At 44.4% G+C, this 23911-nt stretch overlaps 1 protein-coding gene across 1 annotated transcript in view; it reads right to left on the reverse strand.

Moving 5' to 3' along the window:
• The window catches only part of HIP1 (huntingtin interacting protein 1), a 143928-nt gene that overhangs the window by 107819 nt on the left and 12198 nt on the right, over window positions 1-23911 (reverse strand). The gene's annotated exons all lie outside the window — the stretch shown is intronic.

Consider the following 23911-nt stretch of genomic DNA (forward strand, 5'->3'; position numbering starts at 1 on the left):
TGTGGGCTGAAGGGTTCCGGGTTCAATTCCAGTCAAGGGCACATGCCCAGGTTGTGGGCTCCATCTCCAGTGTGGGGCATGCAGTGCAGGAGGCAGCCAATCAATGACTCTCTCTCATCATTGATATTTTTCTCCCTCCCCTCTCCCTTCCTCTCTAAAATCAATAAAAACATATTTTAAAAAGAACACACAAAACTTCTTCAAGGCATTGCTCATGAGTTACCTCCTCTGCAAGTTATCCCCACCACTAGAAAGAGTCCTTCACTTCCTTCCCAGTGCCCCCCAGTGCCACCTCAGCTAGCACTCTCACTCTGGTTGTTGGTGAGTCTCTCCTCTGTGAACCTGGGGGCAAAGCCCCACTGCATGTGCCACAATCTAGGAGGTGTATATGTAAACCCACCAGGACTGCCTTCCCTCAGAAAGTGATTGGAAAGTGAGACCCTCCCCCCACCACCACCACCACATAAACAGAAGGCCCTCAGCCCCACCATGAGCGGCCAAGGCTGAGCGGACCCAGGGAATGAGAAGCCCACCACGCTGCATTTGCAGGGGTAGGAGCAGGTGTGGGGGCGGGGGGTTGGGGGGTTCTTAGCAGAGACCCTCGAGGAGTGAGTGACTGGAAGGTGGCCAAGTGCAGCCGGCAGGAGAAGGAACTGGATGAAGGGGAGATCTGCTTGGCCACTCCTCCAGATGACAGCACCCAGGACACAAAGCTCCACCTGTCAGGCCTTCCACACAAATCCTCTGCATGGTTCTCCCAGGCCTGGCCCTGTGCCCGCCGCCAGCAGCTGCCACCCTCCTTCACTTAGCGGCCTTTGGTCCTCTCCTGGGGACAGCTGCACCACACCAGTGGGTGGAAAGTGGTTCATTACAGGCCTCCCAGCTCTGGTTCCTAATAGCAACCTTCAAATCGCTGGAATCTCTCCAGGAGCCGGCAGCAGAGAGTGGCCCCACGGCATCTGCGTGTCCCTGATCTGAGTCACAAGCAAAGGACTAGTGCTTCCAGCTGACGAGTTGACCAGGGGCTTTCTTCACGAACCCCTCCATCCTCCTGAGCTCCCCTGACTCAGCTCCACACTAGCCATACCCAGAACCCTTGTCCTCTCTCTGTACAGCCTTCTGAGCAGCTTGCAGGCAAACCAGACAGCAAGACAATAAACCAAACAAGCAGAGTGAGTGACTAAAGAGAAACACAAAGCACACTTTTATTTTTGCCACATAATGGCGATACCACCTCATTGTACACACACACACACATATATAATATACATAAGCAGGTATATATAAATACATGTATACATATACATATATGACTGTATAATATAAATAAAATTTGGGGCTGTGACCTGGCACATGAGAGAAGTCAGTTTCCCTGGAGTAAAGTCAGTGACTTCATCTGTATTTCTACAAGGAGCCGTGACACAAACCATGAGGACAAATAGAGAGTGAGGATTGCCAACACAATGAGCCCTCAGGTATCCGAGGCCTGGCTATCAGCAGAGAGATGTCAAATGAGTGATCGTGATAGGTACATGGAAAGCGCCACCAAGAAACTTAAAGATGGCATCATCCTTCACTATACACACCCAGAGAATGGTCTGGAGCCACGGTGCATTTCATTTGATCTTAGATGGGAACTCCCTAGGGTGAGGGGGTCTCTGAACTTTGTGTCCTTGAACTTTGCCTGGTGCAAAATGGATGCTTAAGGGCTTGAGAATACATTTCATTTATTTTACATTTCTCAGCATGCTCAGCAAAGAGTCAGATGTCTCAGCCTAAAAAGGGGAGAAACCTTTGCTAAATAATCTGATGGGGGGAGTGAGAGAGCCCAGCAGAAGACGTCACCTCCACTTTCAGATCATCCTTCCCAGCAGGTGATGAAGTCCTGGGAAAACTGCCCTAGCTGAGACAGGTCAGACAACTGTGTGGCAGCTAAGGAGATCGTATCTTTTTCATTATTTAATGTTCCACCACTCAGAAGCAACATTTTAATTTATTTCCTTCTTTTTCCTATGCTTTCTTTTTATCTTTATTTTACCAATAAATAAAATCTTTAAAAAACAACCGGGTAGTTAGAACATATTCCAGATAAACTTTAATGTCATTCCCCCCATAGTTGATAACTTCACATTATTAAAAATGATAGACATATACTTTTACATTACTGCAGTAGGAGGTGTGCAAGAGGCAGCTGATCGATGTTTCTCTCTCATCGATGTTTCTGACTATCTATCCCTCTTCCTTCCTCTCTGTAAAAAATCAATAAAATATATTTAAAAAAAAAAAGTGAGAAGATAACCAACAAAAATGGGAGAAAATATTTGTAAATCATATATTTGATCAGTCTAGTATCCAGAATACATAAAGAACTTTTACAACTCAGCACCACAAAGAAAAACAATCCAATTAAAAAATAGGTAAAGGATACAAATGAACATGTATCTAAACATGTATACAATGGCTAACAAGCACATGAAAAGATAATCAACATCATTAGCCATTAGAGAAATGCAAATCAAAACCATGATGAGCCCTAGCTGGTTTAGCTCAGTCTCGGAGGACTGAAGGGTCCTAGGTTTGATTCCTGATTCTGGTCAAGGGCAGGCTCCACCCTGACCCTCGTAGGACATGTGTGGGTGGCAACCAATCCATGTTTTTCTCTCTCACATTAATGTTTCTCTCTCACTGTCTCTCTTCATCCCTTCCACTCTTTCTAAAAATCACTGGGAAAAATATCCTCGGGTGAGGATTAACAACAAGAAATAAATAATAATAAAAGTAGAGTTTCCAAATCCACTTTGTATAATTTAAAACACACACACACACACACACACACACACACACACACACACACAAAATCAGGATGAGTTACCACTTCATACCCACTAGAAAAATAATTTTTAGAAAATAACAGATGCTGGCAAAGAAGTGGAGGAATTAGAGCCCTTGTATATTGTTGGTGGGAATGTAAAATGGTACAGCCACAGTGGAAAACTCTTTGATAATTCCTCAGAAAGTTAAACATAGAATTACCATCTGACCCAGTAATTCCACTCCTAGGTTTATACCCAAAAGGACTAAAAACAGGTATTCCAACAAGTACTTGAACATTAATGTTCATAACATCACTATTCTCAACAGTCAAAAAGTAGAAATAACCCAAATGTCCTTCTATTATTGAGTGGATAAACAAAGGTGGCATTATTCGTGCAATGGAATATTACTCAGCCATAAAAAGGAATGAAGTAGTGACACATGCTACAACATGGATGAACCTCAAAAACATTATGCTAAGTGAAGGAAGCTGACACAAAAGGTCACATATTGAAGGATTCCATTTGCAGAAAATTTCTAGAATAAATCCACAGAAAAGCAGACAACTGGTTGCCAGAGCTGGGGGTTGTGGTGGAAGGAGACAGAGGAATGGGCAGGGACTGCTTAATAGGTGTGTTGTTTCCTTTGGCGGGGGAATGAAAATGTCTTGGAACTAGACAGAGTAGTGGCTGTACAGCACTGTGAATGTACTAAATGCCACTGAATTGTACACTTTAAAATGGTTAATGGTTAATTTTATGTCACGTGAATTTTACCTCAATAAAAAAAAAATCAAGCGGTAAGGACAGCTTCTAATATGCACTAGCAGTCATTTCCCCCCCTTCCATTCTCCCAATTCTACTTCCCAAAGGCAGTCTTGCTTCAATATTTCTAATTAATATACTTACCTATGTCTTTATTTACTAATTTTAAATATTCCTAATGATTTCCTATTATGACAGATATATAATTCCCTTAGATATCCAACCACCTTTCCTTTCTCACGTTCTCAATATGGTTATACAAATATTTCAGTTAAGTAATCAGTGTTTAAATTATAACTATACTAGAGGCCTGGTGTACAAAACTCATGATTGGGGGGTGGGGGGGGCAGTCCCTCAGCCCAGCCTGCACCCTCTCCAATCCAGGACTCCTCGGGGGATGCCTGACTGCTGGGAGTCGGACATCCCTCTCACAATCCGGGACCGCTAGCTCCTAACCACTCGCCTGCCTGCCTGCCTGATCGCCCCTAACCACTTGCCTGCCTGCCTAATCGCCCCTAACTGCCTCTGCTTGCCGGCCTGATCGCCCCTTAACTGGTCCCCTGCTAGCCCGGTCGCCCTCCAACTGCCCCCCTGCAGACCTGGCTGCCCCCTAACTGCTCCCCTGCCCACCTGCCTGATCACCCCTAACTGCCTCTACTTGCCAGCCTGGTCACCCCCTAACTACCCCCCCTGCTGGCTTGGTTGCCCTAACTGCCCCTCTGCCATCCTGTCGCCCCCTAACTGTCCGGAAGGAAGTTGGATGTTTGGTCAACCTGGTCTAATTAGCATATTACCCTTTTATTAGTATAGATAAATGTCATTCAGCACAAAATGAAGGAATACTATGATTACATTTCCCATTCTTGTTCAATTTTTTGTTCTTTTTTTGGAGTTAGTAATTTCTTTGTTATTCTACATACATGTTCTGAACTTTTCCCAAATACTCTACCATGTAAGATATTCTGTGGGGTGTCTTGCTTCCAGAAGGCACCCCTCGCTCCACTTCTCCCAAATATCATGCTCTCCTCTTCCTCTTGTCTTGCTGAAGTGCATCCTCTAGTAAAAAGGATTCACAGAGATAATTGTTTTTTGCATCTTAGATTATCTGAAAATACTTTTTTTATGCCTTCACACTTTATTAGTCATTCGGCTGGGTAAGAAATAATAGTTTGAAAATCATTTTCCCCTGGAATACGGAAGGCATGCACAACTAGCAACCAGTATCAACTCTTGAAAAGTTCAGTACTACCCAATACTCATTCCTTTTCCTCTCTGGAAGCTTGTAGAATCCCCTCATTTTCCCTGGTGTCCTAAAATTTCAAATGCTGTACCTTGGGGTGTCTTCTGTCATTTACTGTACCGGGCACTGGTGGTCTGAAGATGTGTTCCCTGTACAACTTCTTTGATTCCCTCACTTCTTTTTTTTTTTTTTAATATATTTTTTTATTGATATTTTACAGAGAGGAAGGGAGAGGGATAGAGAGCTAGAAACATCGATGAGAGAGAAACATCAATCAGCTGCCTCCTGCACACCTCCCACTGGGGATGTGCCCGCAACCAAGGTACATGCCCTTGACCGGAATCGAACCTGGGACCCTTCAGTCCACAGGCCGACGCTCTATCCACTGAGCCAAACCGGTTTCGGCTGATTCCCTCACTTCTGATGTCTCTGTTTCTTTCTAGAACTCTAAACATTCTGATGTTGAACCTTCTGAATTGATTGTCCAGGTCTCTTATCTGTTCTCTGTACTTTTTCAACTCGTCCTTTTTGCTACTTTGTAAGAGATTTTCTTGACTTTATCTTCTCTGACTTTATTTTCTAATGAAATTTTGAGTTCACTGCCCTCTTGAACTCTACGAGAATACTATATGGAAGTTTCTGAAGTTTTCTTCTGAACTTGCATTGTCTTTGTTTCTTACACACTGCTTTTTCCTGATTGTTTATTTGAGTTCTTTGGTTCATGCAGAGGCTTGCCTTTCCTTATAAGTCAGCTCATCCTTGGTTAGCTGTTTATATTAATGACAAAAGCTCTGAAAAGTTAATTGGAGGTTCTGTGTGTAAGTTCCAGTGGTGGAACTCATCAACTGGCAAATTTTATTTTGGCGGGGGAGGGGGTGGGATGGGGGGGGCCAACTCTCTCACGGGGCCTCCCAATCAGACTGCGGAGGGTTCTGCTCTGAGGCCTTGGGTCTCTCCAGAGAAGCATCTTCTGATCACCCACCTGGGAGGTAAATGTACTTGGCTCATCAGGATGGAGTGAAAGTTCTAGACTCACTTCCTTCTTTTCAGTACTGCGGTACCCTACCCTCTGCCACAGAGAATTCTGAATTAGGAAGCTAATCCAGGTCAGTTTCTCCAATCTGGTCCAGAGCTGCAGGATAAATATCTGGCTGCTGAAATGCGGGGGGTGGTGGTGGGGGGAGGGGGGAGGGTCCATATCTTACATACTGATATCCTCTCCACCTGACTTTAGTCCTGCCTCCTCTATTCCCACCCCCACCAACATGCCTCCAAGCTCAAACGCATGTAGGCCCAGCAGGACATATTTGCTCTCCTCCTGTCAGCATCTCTTTCTATATGGTCTTTTTTTTTTTTTTTATCCTCACCTGAGGACATTTTTCCATTGATTTTCAGAAAGAGTGGAAAAGAAAGGTAAAGATAGAGAGAAATGTTGATGTGAGAGAAACACATGGATTGGTTGTCTCCTACATGGGCCCCAACCAGGGCCCCGGCCAGGGAGGAGCCTGCAACCGATGTGCCTCGAACCCAAGACCCCTCAGTCCGCAGGCTAGTGCTCTATCCACTGAGCCAAACTAGCTAGGCAGGGCATGCCAGCATTTCTTGAATTCTTTCCAAATGTTTTGAAATACCTCCTTTGATAATGATTCCTCTCCAATTCCTTATCCCTATAGGTCTTTATCATTCTTATTTCTTTACTATTATAGCAAATCTAGGAAGATAAAGATGTGGAGCCAATTTGCTACTTTAGCTGAACTCCTTTTTTGTACTTTGACATATGAAGCGTGTTAAGGGTTGAATTCTGTCCCCCAGAAAGACATGTTTGTGTTGTTGTTGTTTTTGTTTGTTTTTTAAACATATTTTTATTGATTTCAGAGAAGAAGGGAAAGAGAGAGAGAGAGAGAGAGAGAGAAACATCAATGATGAGAGAGAATCATTGATCGGCTGCCTCCTGCAGGCCATCTACTGGGGATTGAGCCCACAATCTGGGCATATGCCCTTGACCGGAATCGAACCCGGGACCCTTCACTCCACAGGCCAATGCTCTATCCACTGAGCCAAACCAGCCAGGGCCAGAAAGACATGTTTAAGTCCCAAATCCCCATACCTTAGAATGTGACCTTATTTGGAAATAAGGTTGTTGCAGATGTAATTATTAGTTAAACTGAGATGAAGTCACATTGGAGTAGGGTAGACCCTTAATCCAATATGACTTATAAGAAGAGAGACACTGAGACACACAAGAAGAACCCCATGTGAAGATGAAGACAGCGGGTGGAGTGATGTACCCACAAGCCAAGGAACACCAAGGATTGCCAGCAAGCACCAGAAGCTAGAAGAGGCAAGGAAGGAGTCTTTCCTGTGGGTTTCACGGCCCTACTTTGGACTTCTCGCCTCCCAAATAGTGAGAGGATAAATTTCTGTGGTTGTAAGCTACCCAGTTTATGATACTTGATTACAGCAGCCCTAGGAAACTAATACAGAGCCTGTAACTTTTTGTGATCACATAAGTCAACGTTTTCCTCACTGTGATATTTTTAATAGGTAATAACTGCTTTAAAACTTTGAAGTTATTCTCACTAATTTATTCTCCCCTTTCCCAAAATGCTTTCTTCTATCTTCGTCAAGGGTTTTTAAAAAATAGTTTAATTCCCTTTCCCCCAAATGTAACTTTTTAATCCTTCTGGAATTTATCTAGGCATGCAGCCTGAGGTGGGAATCTAAAACATCCTCTTCTCACAAACAGCTAACCAATGACTGACCCTTGACTAATTTATCAAATGATCTTTCCAATCCTATTGACTTATGAGGTCACCTCCATCCATCACATAATTAATTTATATGTGTATAAAGGTACATTTCTGGGCTACTTATTCTACTCATGTTTATTCTTTTTTTTAAAAATATATTTTATTGATTTTTTACAGAGAGGAAGGGAGAGGGATAGAGAGTTAAAAACATTGATGAGAGAGAAACAATGATCAGCTGCCTCCTGCATACCTCCTACTGGGGATCTTCCTGCAACCAAGGTACATGCCCTTGACCGGAATCGAACCTGGAACCCTTCAGTCCACAGGCCAACGCTCTATCCACTGAGCCAAACAGGTTAGGGCTGATCTATTTATTCTTAAGCCAATAATTATGACACTGTTTTAAACATTAAAATGTGTTTTGATATTTAGTAGGGCAAGATTCTCCTCGCTGCAATCTTTTTCAAAGTTTTAAAGTTACTCTCACTCATTTATTCTTCCCAGTAAATTTTAGAAAAACTTAAGTTCCAAAATAAATCCTACTGAGGTTTTAGTTATATGAAATGGGGAAAGTATAAATTACACAAGGAAAAGCTGACAATCTCTACAAATTCCATAATTTCCACTAAAAACAAAGTACATCTCTCCATTAATTCATCTACTTTATCTCTCAGTAGAGCTTTATAATTTTGATCAGGACCCCTATGTCTAAAATACCTCATCCCATGAGTCACTCCTTATCCTTTACCATACTTTGCATTTATAATATTCATCATTTTAATAAGAATAAGAAAAGCAGCTAATATTTAGAGGGTTCACTAGGTGCCAGGTACTATCCTAAGTCATTTTATAACCATCATCTCAGTCAATTCTTACAACCTATTATTTCTACTACACATGAAAAAGCTGAAGCACAGAGAAATTAGTTCAAAGTCACAGCAGAAGAACCAGGTTTCAAATCCAGGCAATTTTACTCTGGAGCCCATGGTTTTATCTAAAATCAGTATTTTTACTATTCAGCTGTAAAAAGGAATGAGGAAGCCTTTTATATGCTGATATTTTAAAAATTGCTATTGGTGAAGTGAAAAAGCAAGATTCTGAACTATCATTTGTATAAAAAGTGGGGAAGAGGGCACTATCCCAATATATTCATGTCTACTTATATATAAAAATATAACATTTGGAAGGCATAACAAGAAATGAGTAAATGAGTAACTCTCTTGGAGTTAGGTAGGAACCAGGCAGTAGGGGACAGGAGTGGAAGAGAGCTGTTTCTTTTTCTTTTTTTTTAACCAAGTAAATGTATTACCTATTCAAAAATTAAATAAATTTAAAAATATATATTTTATTGATTTCAGAGAGGGAGAGAGAGATAGAAACATCAATGACGAGAGAATCATTGATTGGCTGCCTCCTGCATGACCTACACTGGGGGACTGAGCTCACAACTTGGGCATGTGCCCTAACCGGGAATCAAACTGCCATTAGGTCCATAGGTTGATGCTCAACCACTGAGCCACCGCAGCTGGACAGTAAAAATGTTTTCAGTGAATGATTGGAGATTTCATAGATTCTAATAAAGGAATATTATGATCTTGCTGCTTTTGGTGAATAGGAACTGTTTTTATTATACTTTCAAGCTGATTGTTGATATATAGAAAAGTATACTACTGATTTTTATGTCTTGCTCCCAGCACTTTTATTCCTTACTAGTGGCCCAATGCATGACATTCGTGCACGGGGAGGGGGTGTCCCTCAGCCTGGCCTGCACCCTCTCCAATCTGGGACCCCTTGGGGGATGTTGAACTGATGGTTTAGGCCCGATCCCACTGGCTCTTAACCGCTGGCTCCTAACTGCTCACCTGCCTGCCTGCCTGATTGCCCCTAACCACTCTGCATGCTGGCCTTCTCGCCCCCAACTGCCCCCCCCGCCAGCCTTCTCGCCCCCAACTCCCCCGCTGCCAGCCTGCTCGCCCCCATCTGCCGCCCCCTGCCGGCCTGATCACCCCCAACTGCCCTCCTCTCCTGGCCTGATAGCCCCTAACCGCCTCTGCCTTGGCCCCGCCACCATGGCTTTGTCCGGTAGGACATCCAGAAGGTCTCCCGGTCTAATTAGCATATTACCCTTTTATTAGTATAGATAGGATATGACATACCACCATAACTATAACATATCTACCAGTATTACTCTATGAGAATACGTACTTCATGCGACAGGAAGGCATCTAATACATTACATTGTATATGTTGTAAGTAGTAGGAAATACTGTATTCGTAGCAATAGTATACATCCTGTGACTTCCCTTCCTGATTTGGGAATGGTTCCCCAGTTCTTTGAACGTTTCCTGGCCCCTGATGTATTTGGAAAGAAAATAACTCTGAGTTTGGATAAATTAAATTACAATCATGACTCTAATTCAACTGCCTCCTGTACTTCCAGCCAGATAACAGGAAAAACATCCCGGGGCCGGCGCCTCCTATGGCTGAGCTCCAGAGTGAGGGCCCACGGCCCAGTGCTGGGTGGGTGATGGCAACTGGAGGCACCTCGGGTCCAACCTGCTGTCAGCCTGGCGACCGGTCCTCTGCTTCCAGCCCCTTCCGAGTACCGGTGCCACCTAACAGGGTCCTGAGGCTGCGCCCCCGATCCCGCTGCCCTCTCCTCACTGGGGACCAGGGCGCGGTGGCATGGGGCGCAGGCGTCCCATTTTCATTAAAGTGTTCAACCTGTGCCCGCTCCACCGATGTCCGCAGGTAGCCCAGGGGCAGACAGTGATCCTGAAGGTGCTCGCTGCCCCCGCCAGAGCTCAGCCACGATGGTCCAGGTGAGACAGCCCCATCAGGCCCCGTGGCTGCAACTGGGACCCAGTTCCTTAACCAGGGATGTGGCGCTGGGCAGGCGGCAGCGGTGCTTCCTCCCCAGCCCGTGCTGGAATGGGTCCCTGCGGTTTCAGAACCGAACTCCGAGGGCCTCCCCAGGCGGCAGCAGCCCTGAGCCCGCCAGCTCTCCCTCAATCCCGCCAAGGCTTGCTTCTCACACTTGCTGAAAATCTTCTCGGTCCACTTGCCATAGTAATCAGTTCGGGCTGAAAGGACTGGGGGACCCCAGCGGCAGGCAAGTGGCGTGGCCGGACCCGCCTGCCTCCCCACCCCCGCTTGCAGGGCTGAAAGGACTGGGGGACTTCGGCCACCGCCCCCACCCCCCACGGGGCTGAAAGGACTGGGGGACTCCGGCGGGGATGAGGGGACTGGGTGCCACCATCTTGTGGCTATGGGCACCGCCATCTTTGTGACGGTGTGATGGTCAATTTGCATATTCCCTCTTTATTAGATAGGATAATGAACTTGCTTTTGAATTCCAGTCTCTTTTGCATTGATTCTTCTGGGTTTTCATGGTTCTAGACTGGTTCCATAAATGTGTTTAGACAGATTGGGAATGAAAATGGGGAACGGTGAGGACTGCAGTGAAGGGAAGAGTGCATTCTCCATATAAAGACATTACGTTCCAATTTTTAAAAAACACCGCGTGGGCCAAACAAAATAAGCCCACAAAAGAATCCAGCCCTTAAGATGCCAGTCTGTGGCCTCTGTTTGCAGTATTGCCCATTCACTCACACTTTCTCCCTCTTCCCCTCAGCTATGCCCCTTGGTCCTCTGAAGCCATCCTCGGGCCCACCTGCCCCGCCAAAGCCTCCCTGGTTCCTCCAGTCTGCACTGAGCTCCTCTTCTCCTCAGTGATTGCAGGTTTGGAATCACTGCAAGCCAAGTGTGGCCCTGAGATAGTTAATCCTGCTTCCTGGGCTCTTCCCACCATTTGGGGATCCTCTGTTTCTGTGGTTATCGGGTTGCAGTTCAGCCCACCCGTTCTTCCTCGGGTCTAAGAGAAACTTGAACTCAACAATCAAGTCTGATTTACCCCTGGCTCCTGGCTCCTGGCTCCTGGCACTGGGGAATCTTATCTGCGGAAAGGGTGAATGCTTTCGGGGCAGGTTCTCTCCTTGGCAGGCAATCCAACTAGCTCACTCATCCAAACCTGACAGAACTTTGTAGAGCAAGTCCAAGAGGACAGGGACCAGGCAGACCCTCCATGAGGGCAGAAACTAGTTTTTAAGCTGTCACTTGGAGCAAGCTCTCAAACATATTTGTTGGTGGGCTGACATGGAGCTTACCATCCATGCAGTCACAAAAAATACAGCCACAGCAGAGACAAAAGACAACATCCAAGGAAAACCAACCAGAAGGGGCTTAGGACAAGGTGTGAGAAAAGTCTCGTAGGGCTTCATGATCCTGGTAGGGAATGGCCTTGTAGTCCCCTCCCTGAGAGGGAAACTTTTCCTTCTGAATGAGAATACTTGCTGCCACCTCTCAAAAGGCTGAGAACATTCACATTTCATTCTTGCAAAAACGCCATCACATACAGTTGTCCTCATTTTAGAAATGAGAGAATGGAGACTGAGAGAAGTGAAGTAGTTTGCCCAAGATCACACAGGGATGCCATTCAGCCAGAACTGAGACACTGATCTTCGACTCTGTCTCCAGTGTTCTTTCCTGAGAGATTCTGGGAGGAGTTTTGAGGAGAAGTAGCAGGGGCTTAAATAATCTAACCTACAGAGGAGAAGCCTGGCACCAACTGCTGTCCCAATGCACTGTGGTGGGGGCTGAGGACGCAACAGTAAATAACTCAGATTCTTACTACGCTCATGGAGTCCACACTGGCAGTGAGAGCGAGATAGATGATGAAACTGGAAGACAAATAACATGCGATTCGGAACCCTTGTTCTCGAAAACCAAGTAAAACTTGAGCTCTGGAGAGCTTAACAAAGACAAACAAAAAGATTCCCCCAGGGACATCTTCATAATTCAAGGCAAATGCAGAACCACACAGAATATAATCTACACCAAAGGGGGACTCACAAAAATGACAAAAGTTACAGGGAAAACAAAATGCTACACAAACAGAACATTCAACAAATAGAACAAAACTATAAATAATAGTCTCCTAAAAGGGACTTTAAAATAAGAATGTTTAAAATAGTCAATGAGACGAAAAAAGAAATAAAAGCCATGCAGCAAAATAAATAAGATATGGTAGAAAAAGAGCAAGTGAATTTTTAAAAAGTAGAAATTCTAGAAATCAAAAGTAGATTTAGATGCAACGAAAGAGAAAATTAATGAATAGGAAGATAAATCTGAGGAAATCACCTAGCATGAAAACAAAGAAAGAAAAACAGACAGGAAATATAGAGAAATTAAATAAAATGAGAAGTTCCATCATACACTTGATAGGATTTGCAAAAGGGAGAATAGTGTAAAAATTAATCACCAAAGAAATAATGGCTGAGAATTTTCCAGGATTACAATATAAATAAAACCAAGTCCCAAGAATAATAAACTAAAACACGTGGTGCACATAATGTACCATATTAAAAGCAGAGAATATTGAAAACCATTAGAGAGAAAAGGTAGATTATCCACAAGGGACTAACAATTAAACTACTCAAATGCCTGAAGACAACGTAATAATAGCTTCATATCATTGGGAAAAAAGAACTATGCATCAAGAAGGCAGCAGGGTCCTAATCCTGTTCTATCTGCTATTCCACCTCCATCTTGTATCTCAGCAGCTCAGGTAGCAGAAGGGGGAGTGTCCAGGTTGCTGGCTTTGGGAAGGTTCTCACCAAGGTACCCACAGGCCATGTCCCCTGACCCCACTGCGTCCACAGTCACTGCTTGCACCCAAGATGACAATATGGAAAGTCAATTCTGTTGAATGGGCAGGCATTAAGGGAAAACCCCAAAAGATCAACAAATAGTCATTTACCATGACCTTGAAAAAAATGGAATCTTAGGCAAAAAAAAAAAAATTTTTTTAAGGCAACAGGAAAGGATAAATCTTCAGATCAAAAAAGTCTTGACAAAAGGAAAAAGGAAGCAAAAGAAAATGGTCAGAGGAGGATCATCAAGTAAACTAAAGATGACTTAACAATAGAATCTAAAAATGAGGGTATTTCAGGCTCCAATGCAGTGGGAAACAAAGCTATCTTAGGCCAGTCTGAGTGATGCTTCTTACATACCTTTCTCCTTCAATTCTTAGAAGCAGTTTCATCAACTATTTTAGGAATGCAAATTTTCTCTAGTTCCAGAAACATTTTTAAGAAGCATGGAATCCACCTTATCCCATACTTTAATACATCTTTAAATAAGTACAAATGCCTTTTTAAGAGGTAAAATCATGTGCTGATTAATTTCAGTAAAAACAGAAATTAGTGGAATGTTCCATTAAAGGAGGTTTTGTTTTATGTAAACTTAACATTCCATAGACTGTGAAGGGCATAATAAAAAAAATCTTCTAAAACACACACAGCCCAAATGGTAGAGTCATTTAAAATGGCCCATCTTTCATATTTGTGTTTTTCCCTACTATTATCATCTCTGTGTCTTCTATATTGTCTTTGTCTCCTTATCAGAATCTCAAACTATCTGTGGCAATACCCTGCAAAGGAAGGTCCGGAATTTCCCCAAACCTGTTAATGTGCTGTGGATATAATGTGTAAGATATCTCATCCTGTGTTATCAGGACATTCCTCACAAAAGGCTTAAAAGGCAGTATTGGAGAATTCTGAACTCTGGTGTCTTCTTGTGGATAAACTGTCTCCAAATACTATGCTGGAACAGCCATTGAGTAACTCTTTAGCAAAATATTGCAGCTACATTGTATTGAGTTTTAAATACTAGCATAATTAAATACGTTTGTGTGCTGAGGACAAAAAAAGTAAAAAATAAAATCTTGGTTATAAAAGAAAAAAAAAGATGATGAAATGTAGACACCTTCAAGTATGCTTAGACTAAGAGAGTTCACTGCACAGAGCTTCTTACAGGAAGAGCAATGAAGTTCTTCTCCTAAAGCGATGTCAGTTCAGCCCCAAAGAAAGTTCAGAATTCCTAGAATAGTCCTACTTATATTCTAGAACAGCGGTCGCCAACCTTTCGGACCTCACAGACCACCAGTGGCCCACAGACCACCAGTTGGCGACTGCTGTTCTAGAAGAAACATTCGAGAAACAAAAACATCATTCCCAAAGTTTTATACTCTCTTGGCATTTTCACCACCCAGTGAGCCCAAAGTGGAAGCCCGAGGCGAGAGTAGACAGAAAGCCCCTAACCCTCAATCCATGCCATTGTGACCAGGGTGAGTGGAATTTCAGCCTAGACCTCTCTCTGAGGCCTGAACTGTTTCCTGGCCTCTGCAACCAATATCACTTTACACCAGTAAGGATCCAAGGGCCCCATCCCACTCCTTTCCATCTGTATCACCTGCTGCTTGTCAACCAGCACTTGAGAGAAAATGATGTTACTCCCCACTCAGCCACTGCTGGTTCTGGGGCTGGGGGAAATGCAGCTCTCAATGACATGTTCCTGAGCATAGCTCCCCCAGCCTTCTTGGGGAGGGCATACTGGTCAAGGACACTCTCTAGGGCAGGAAGCATGTTTAAATAGAGATGAGAAGGAATTATCAAGAAATGACTCCCAGACAAAAAAAAAAAATCTAAACCCATGCCCCAATCTGGTGACGAACATCTGGTGATTCCATAATGAAGACACTGACATCACACCATTGCTCTGCTCCCTGCGGACCCACAGAAAATCTAGTGCAACTTCACTCTTTTTACACACACACAAAAAGAAGTACTTTCTTCCCTTGCCTCTCTGTTCAGACATAACATCATCAACACAGCTCTTTAAATATCTCTGCCGGGAGGCTATATTTAGTGACTATTTGGCCCTTAAAATGAGCCTGATTTCCTGTGGCAAAAAGTTCTCAGCAACTAGGAAAGAGGCCCAGAGAATTCTGAAGTACTGACAAACAGCTTTAAAGCTTGCAATGTTCAAACATGGTAAGAAAAGGAGTTAACTTGCTTTTTCTGGATAAGTGACTAGCATTCGAGACGGAGAGAAAAATCGTAATAGAAGGGTATGTCTGGTCTGAATGCTTCCAAAGTCATCCTGGAGAACAGACTGACATGAGATAACTATTTGAGCCAAAAATCATATGTGATAGGATATGTGGCACGAGAGGGCACCAGTTACTCACTCACTCATTCATTTACTCACTCATCCACTCATACACTCCATTCTCTATTCACTCACTCATTCATTCACTCACCACATCTGCACATTTCCCTTTAGGCAAATCCCTGTGGTCTATAAGAGCTCTAGGTCACTGGCAAAGAAGAAACACAAACCCTGGGACTGGGAGGCCTTCCCTAGACAGGACCTTTGGAGGGACACAAAGTGAATGATGTGGGGAACCGGGGCGGGGGGGTTGGTGGTGGGCACTTCCACTGGAAGACTTCGGGCGGAGAAGAAATAACAGTCAGCACTGGCTTCTGCTCTGGACCCTCTCATTCAATCCACTCACTGAGCCCAGATGTCAGTACATTGTCCCATACTCCAGAGGAGTAACTTTCCCAAGGCCCCCACAAGATAACAAACAACCAAAGTGGAGCCAGGCAAGTGTTGCTCAGTGGTTGAGCATCAACCTATGAACCAGGAGGTCAACGGTTCGATTCCTGGTCAGGGTACATGCCTGAGTTGCGGGCTCAGTCCCCAGTAGAGAGCATGCAGGAGGCAGCCTATCATTGTTTCTCTCTCATCCATGTTCCTATCTCTCTCTCCCTCTCCCTTCCTCTCTAAAATCAATAAAAACATATCTTTTTTTAAAAAAGTGGAGCAGGAGCTAAGACTGTCTGGCTACAAAGGGCTTAACTCTGAGTCCCAGGCCCACTGCAACGGGTGGAGGCTCACAGAGTGTGTCTGCTACACTGCATACAAAGGCCCTGCTCTGTTTCTGCCTCCAAGACTGGCCACACGAAGCAGCTCCTCTTTGGAACAGTCACCAGACCTTCTGCCTCCTCTGATGCAGCCTGGACTAGTCATACTTTCCCTTCTCAGAACTGCTATCCCGTCCTTCTTTGTATGGGTCTCCAGTGTCCCCAGGATGACCCAAGGGAGCAAGGGAATGCACATTTACTTAGTCGTGACTAAGGTTTGCCAAGCAACATGCCATTCTTTTTTTTTTAGCATTCTAATTGGAGATAATTTTAGACTTTCAGAAGAATTGCAAAAATAGTACAGAGTTCCCGTACATCTTTACCCAACCTCCATTTATATTAACTAACGTCTTATGTAACCGTAGGAATGTCATCAAAATGAAGAAATTAACCTTGGTACAATACTATTAACTGTACTACAGAATTAATTAGGGTTTCTCCAGTTTTTCCACTACTGTTCGCTTTCTGTTCCAGAATCCAGTCCAGGATCCCCACCTTGTATTAATTATCCTATTTCCTTAGTCTCCCCCAGTCTGAGACAGCTCCATAGTCTTTCCTGGTCTTTCTTCACCTTGACATTTTTGAAGGGCACTGGCCAATTATTTTGTAGAACATCCCTCAATTTGGGTTTGTGTGTTTTGTTGTGATTAGTTGAAGTTATGCAATTTTGGCAAGAAAACCACATATGTGATGTGCCCGGCTCAGTGTATCTTGGCAGGGGTCATTTATTTTGATACACTGCCTTCTTGAGTTTCTCTGGATCCTCAAGGCAATCCATAAGACAGTTTTGTTATTCCCCGTTATACAGATAGGAAAACTGAGGCAAAAAAATTGAGGCATTGGCCCAGGGTCACAGAGGTGGTGAGTAGCACGATAGGATTTGAACCCAGTTATGTTTTTGGATTACTCTACTCCACACCAAACTGTTACTTCAATTCTAATTTAAAATACTTCATATGACTTTAACTAAATATAGGAAGTTGGACTTGGATATTTAATCTAATTATTCCTAGTCCTACTAGTGTAATTCTAAAATCAATGAATGAACAATAAGAATAACAACTAACATTTATTGAGCACCTACTATTTGCCTGGCATAGTGCTTCATCTTGTATATATAAGGTATCTTATTCAAATTCTCCCAACAACACAATGGAGTACATACTCCAGGATACAATCCTTTATTCCAAACTCTTGAGGCAAGTGTGTTTGAGATTAGAATTTTGGGGTCTAGGAAACACCCTCTATTCAAACACAGTAATATCTTTGTAGCATATCATATAACCATTCACTCTAAAATGGGCCTGTAACAAAGACTGCAAGTATACAGGCCCAGACAAATGCAGATGTGGTATCAAATTCTGAAAAGAACTTCAGGTTTCCAGAGCTTTGGGAATTCAGAACAGCAGATTAGGGATTGTGGGCCTGTACTATTATGTAGAGTTGTGGATAAATAATATGTAATAAGTACCTAAAAAACCCAAGCAAACAAGGATAATTAATTACTCCAGGACTAACGAAAATTTATGCCGGGAAGGAAAAGATATCAGAGTACACTAGGGGCTCACCTGCCCCTAGCACTTACAGGGTCATGATGAAGTTGACACTGGATACAGAGTTAAAATTCTAGGGACAGGACGGGGAAAGTGTTTGCCATGTGGGTGGGAAGAGCACACATGGGAATGAAAGCTAGATCTTTATCTCCCATAATGGCAGGTTCATAATAGAGGCTATAATGAAAGCAGTTTAAAGAAATGGAACTGGTGTTTTTGGGGAGCAGGAAATGGTTGGGGAAGGAGGAAAAGCTGGGCCAGCAGAAGGCTGGTTTTGGCTAACAGGCCTGTGTAACTATCTGACCCCTGCAACTATGTACAGCTTTACTGTTAATGAAAATAAAGTCGGCCCTAACCAGTTTGGCTCAGTGGATAGTGCGTCGGCCTGCGGACTGAAGGGTCCCAGGTTCAGTTCCGGTCAAGGGCATGTACCTTGGTTGCGGGCACATCCCCAGTGGGGCGTGTGTAGGAGGCAGCTGAATCGATGTTTCTCTCTCATTGATGTTTCTAACTCTCTATCCCTTCCCCTTCCTCTCTGTAAAAAAATCAATAAAATATATTTTTAAAAAAAGAAAAGAAAATCATACAACTAGTCCTGGGCAGAGTCACAAACCCAAGTGTTCTGACCTGGAGCCAGTATTCTTTCCCTCCCATCTGCACCCTTGCTTCAGCCTAGACCCGTGGTCGGCAAACTGCGGCTCGCGAGCCACATGCGGCTCTTTGGCCCCTTGAGTGTGGCTCTTCCACAAAATACCACGGCCTGGGCGAGTCTATTTTGAAGTGGCATTAGAAGAAGTTTAAGTTTAAAAAATTTGGCTCTCAAAAGAAATTTCAATCGTTGTACTGTTGATATTTGGCTCTGTTGACTAATGAGTTTGCCGACCACTGGCCTAGACAATTCTCTCTGCATGCTCTCTGCCATCTCAACCGTCATCTCTGATCCAGCCTGTGCCACGATGTCTTTCTTGGGGCCTTAGAACCGAAATGCAGATTCCTCCAAGCACACAGTCTAGCTTTGGCCCTGTGCAAAGGCAGGCCATTGTGTTCAGGTCATGGCCCAGGAAAACACATCCTGAGACCTCCCGGTAATGCTTCCTGTGGTTCTGCACCCCTCTAAAACAGTGCCCTGAAGCCCAGTGGAGTCCTCATCTAGATGTTACTCACTGGAGGGGGTGGGCACTTCATTAAAGCACAACTCGGGCCTCATCGGGAGCAGATAAACCAGGAGACCTATTCTGTGCCACATGGTGCACTAGCCCCAAACTGATGTTACGAAGAACTAGTAAGAGAATAATAATAAGAGCTGATATTTCTGAGTGCTTGCTACATGGAAGGCAATGCATTGAGCATTTTTCATGTATGATATCACTTAATCCTCTCATCAACCCTATGAGGTAGGTGTTTTTTGCTTGTTTGTGTACTTAGATGCTCTTTTAACAGCTCTCCACTTCATTGACTCAGAGTAACAAATGCCAGCCAGTGCCTCTGGAAAGCAGTTTGCCCGGGACCCATGGCAGGTGAACTGTCTGGCTCTAAAGCCCATGCTCATCACCTCTACAGAATCTTGGAGCACAACGTGGACCCAGACACAAACCTGGGTCTGCCTCAAATCTGGGCAGTGACTTGCAGTATGGAGCCTGGGCAAGTTATTTTTCTTTTCTAAGCCTCACTTTCCTCTATGAAACTAGATTGAATCAAAGGTCACACCTCAGATAACGACAGAAACCAGGGAGGTAAGGTCAATGCAAGAAGCTGGCTGGTAGAAGACCGAAGTGTTTATGCCCTGGTTGCAGGTTTCAGTTTATTAAAAAATAATAATAACAAATACACACATCTGCAGCTGTCAGCTTGAATCTCTCATATTCTTTCCAGCTCAACAGTCTCTAAGTCAAATAGATTTTAGTAGGTCGGGCCACAGGTTTGCTATAATGGCATCATTTTAGACAGTCCACGTGTCCTCTGATTTAGTGTCAAAGAACCTTTCTGGACATTATCTTTTTTATATGCTACAACCTAAGCCGAATAGGCTAACACTAGGAAGGCTACCACAGATGAGAAGACACTCCCAAAGCTGTGCAGGGCACAGCCTGTGCAGATGCACCTGGCAGTCCTAAGCACAAGGCAGAGAGGATGGTGCCTGGGCAGAAGTGACCGACTAACCGTACTGTAAGTCTTCTGAGCGAGTGACTTTGAGAGGCCAGTTCTTTAGGGGACATGGGTCCATCTGACCAACACCCATAAAAACTAAGTGCAGCCAGGAGGAAAGGTCTCTTAGGGATCGGAAAGACAAGCAGAATGTCGTGTGGAAGCTGAGAATCAGCACAGTAACGCTGGAATAACAGGGGCCAGGAGTTATCAAAAGGCAGCCAATCCTGGCGGGGCTGCTAACTCAGTCACTGCACTGTCACAGAACCACCAATTCTCTAAGCCCTTGGGGCAATCTTGTCCAAGCTCCCTCATTTCACAGACCCTGACTGAAGACCTATAGAGGGTAGGGAGCATGGCCAAAGAAAAAAGCCACTGCCAGAAACAAGGCTTCCTGATTCTTCATCCTGTGCTGCAGGAGCTGCTGGCTGCCTGGCAGCTAAGCCCAGGAACACTGGGGCATTCAGACCACCACCGTGAGCCTAAGTATCAGGACACAGCAGGCCCACCTGAGGGAAAGCCAATCATTATTCCCACCTCTGCTTCCTGACTTTAAATCCGCTATCTTTCTAGCAGAGACACCATCATGATCCTACAGTACCGCGGGGATTTCCCACTCCCTTTTTAAAATAGACAGCACAGTACTTCATCAAAAAAACTTGTTTAAGGTTAAGTAAATTATATCTGTGATCCTCAAACTTGGAACTGCACCAAGAAACTCCATGGCCCAGCAGGAAAGAATGTTTTGAATAGGCTGCTGAATTGTTTTTCCAGGATAAAGCTTCTGTGAATACGTGCCAAGTGTGGAAATCCAACGTTTCATCTTTGACCACAATGAGCACAAATGAAACAGTAAGTGTCCCTCTAGGTTTAGAAGCGTGGCCCGTCTGTGCATCGAGGCATGGGCTCCGTTAGGCCTCTTGCCCCGGAGCGTAAGTTACCTATAGTAGGTTTTATTGCTGCCGTAACAAATCACTGCAAATTTAGCAGCTTAAAACAACACCCATGTAACATCTCACAGTTCTGGAAGTCAGAAGGCCAACTGGGTCTCACTGGCTAAAATCATGGTGTCAGTAGGGCTGTGCTCCCTATTGGAAGTACTAGGAAAAATCCCCTTTTGTGGTCATTCCAGTTATTGGTATAATCTAATTCCTGTATTTAGAGATCCCAGGTCCTGTACCCTTGCTGTCAGCCAGAGGTCACCCTTATCTCCTAGAGGTCTCTCTCCAGTCCTTGCAAGAGGGCACCTGCATCTCAGTGCCAGCAATAGCATGTCGACTCCTCACACATGCACTCTCTCAGCCACATCCCGCTTCTGCTACAGCCAGGAAGGTTCTCTGCTTTAAAGGGCCTATGTGATTAGATTGGGCCCACCTAGACCAGTGGTCAGCAAACTCATTAGTCAACAGAGTGGCAAACCGCGGCTCGCAAGCCGCAGTTTGCCGACCACTGACCTAGACAATTCAGGCTACTCTCCCTTTCTTAACATGTTAAGCGCCATGTCAGTCACCGGTGACTGAAATGGAAAGGAAGACAAAACAGGCCTGGTGCTTAACGTGTTAAGGTCCTTAATTACATTTGCAAGTCCCTGTAGTATCACAGCTTCAAAAGGTGGATATGTTGATGGGGTAGGGCTGGTGGTGCATTATTCTGCCCACCATATCCCATTTCACACTTCTGAGCCACAGAAGGAACACTCATGAGCCCACCTATGGACACAGATCAGAAATACTGTCTCTCAGTCCACTGGCTCTGGGTGTACCATGGCTGGATGTGGAAGTCTTTCTCTGTAAACATGTCCCTCCCACTGAATTCTCCACTCCTAAAGCACACTCACCTTTGTCCTACCAGGGTTGCCAAAATTTCTGTTTCAGTCCAATGGGACACAGATCAAATATACTCACATGCCTTGGAGCAGGGATGGGGCCTATTCCATTTTCTGTTAGAGTAACAACCACATGCATCCTTAATATGCATCATTAGCTCATTCAACAAACATTTATTGAGGCCCTACTGGGTGCTGAACACTGTGCTTCATGTGGGGAGGCCTACAAAGAAAGGCTAAGTTACAGGGAAGCTTATAGTCCAGTGTGGGACAGACAACCAGAGAAACATTAACACAGAAACAAAAATACCATCCAATAAATTGGCTTGGAAGAGTAAGGGCAAACCTCCCAGAGGAAGGGCCATCAGAGGTGGGACTTAAAGGTGAATAAAGTGGAAGAGGCATTCTAAGCAGAAAAGAACTGCCTGGGAAAACAGAGGAGTGAAACACCAAGGGCTTGGTAAGGCTGGGCTGCAGTGGGGGGTGGCGGGGGGGAGTGGCAGGGCATTAAAGTTGACAAAGTTTGGCTCTGTGTCATGCCAACAAGCTTGGGTTTTAGCTTAGAGTAATGCATAACAAACAGAGGTTTTTTTAAACATGAAGTCATACAAGCAACTGTGCCTTTTATTTGCTTTTTTTAATTAAATATTTTTATTGATTTCAGAGAGGAAGGGAGAGGGAGAGAGAGAAACATCAATGATGAGAAAGTATCATTGATCGGCTGCCTCCTGCACGCTCCCCACTGGGGATTGAGCCCACAACCGAGGCATGTGCCCTTGACCAGAATCAAACCCGGGACCCTTCAGTCCACAGGCCAATGCTCTATCCACTGAGCCAAACCAGCTAGGGCCAATTGTGCCTTTGAAAATAGAACTCAGACAGCACTGGCCAGTCTTGCTCAGTGGTAAGAACATCAGCCCTCAGACCGAAGGGTTTCAAGTTCGATTCCTGGTCAAGGGTACATACCTCAGTTTCGGTTCAATCCCCGGCCCTGGTCAGAACTTATGTGGGAGGCAACCAATTGATGTGTTTCTCTCCCCCAGCCCCTCCCTTCCACTCTCTCTAAAAGCCAATGGAAAAAATATCCTCACTCCTTGAGTGATGATTAAAAAACAAAAACAAAACAGAACTCCGACAGCCAAGGAAAGGGTCGATCTCAAGAGGGTGGAGGGCAGGAAGGCCAGCTGCGCCATGTAATAAACAGTTCAGACTAGAGATGAAAGGCTAAAATAAGGCAGAGGTAGTGATGGGGGGATGGGAGTGAGATGGAGAACAATCAAGGAGACATCAGCACCAGGGCTCTGTGAGGAGCTGCAAGGGTGTAGACTAGAGGGGTGTCAAAGGTGACTGGGAATATTTCAGCTGGAATGGCCAGGGGTGGCTTATAAATAGAAATTCTCAAAATCTGAGAACAAAGGAGAATAATTAAGCTTGTGGCAGGAAATAGAGTTCAAGGTTAGGTGTGTTGGGTTTTTCTTATTAGCAGTAATGGGCCCAGACTATAACTGCTAAGGTCCCATCTGGAATAAGGATCTCAAAGGAAACAGAAGATCTTAAGCCACTTCCAAGCATGAGCCAGGGAGCTGACATTCAATAGGAAGTCCGCAGAGAACTACCCACAGTTACGTCAGAAAGCTGGTCTCTTCAGAGTTCTTTCTGGTGGCTACAAATGCGCTCATGAGAACCTAAATTCACAGCTCCATCAGGGCTCACAGTTCAGAACTGGAACCAAAAATGGCTGATGCTCATTCAGTTCTTTATTCAAAATACTTTATCCTTCATTCCACATACCCGTATCAAGAGTTGCTCAGAGCTGGACACTGTGCCAGGAACCTGAGGTTATAAGATGAAGAAGGCGCTCAACATAGATTTTTTTTAATGTCTACCAAGTGCCAAGCCCAGAGAGGTGGAGCCCTGGGCTGACCTGTTACTCTAGGGGAAGTTGCCCTGGATCTTGCTCAGAGAAGAAACCACACAGCTCATGCCTGTGTT

This window comes from Plecotus auritus (assembly GCF_963455305.1).
Source record: "Plecotus auritus genome assembly, chromosome: 7".
In the NCBI taxonomy this organism is placed as follows: domain Eukaryota; kingdom Metazoa; phylum Chordata; class Mammalia; order Chiroptera; family Vespertilionidae; genus Plecotus; species Plecotus auritus.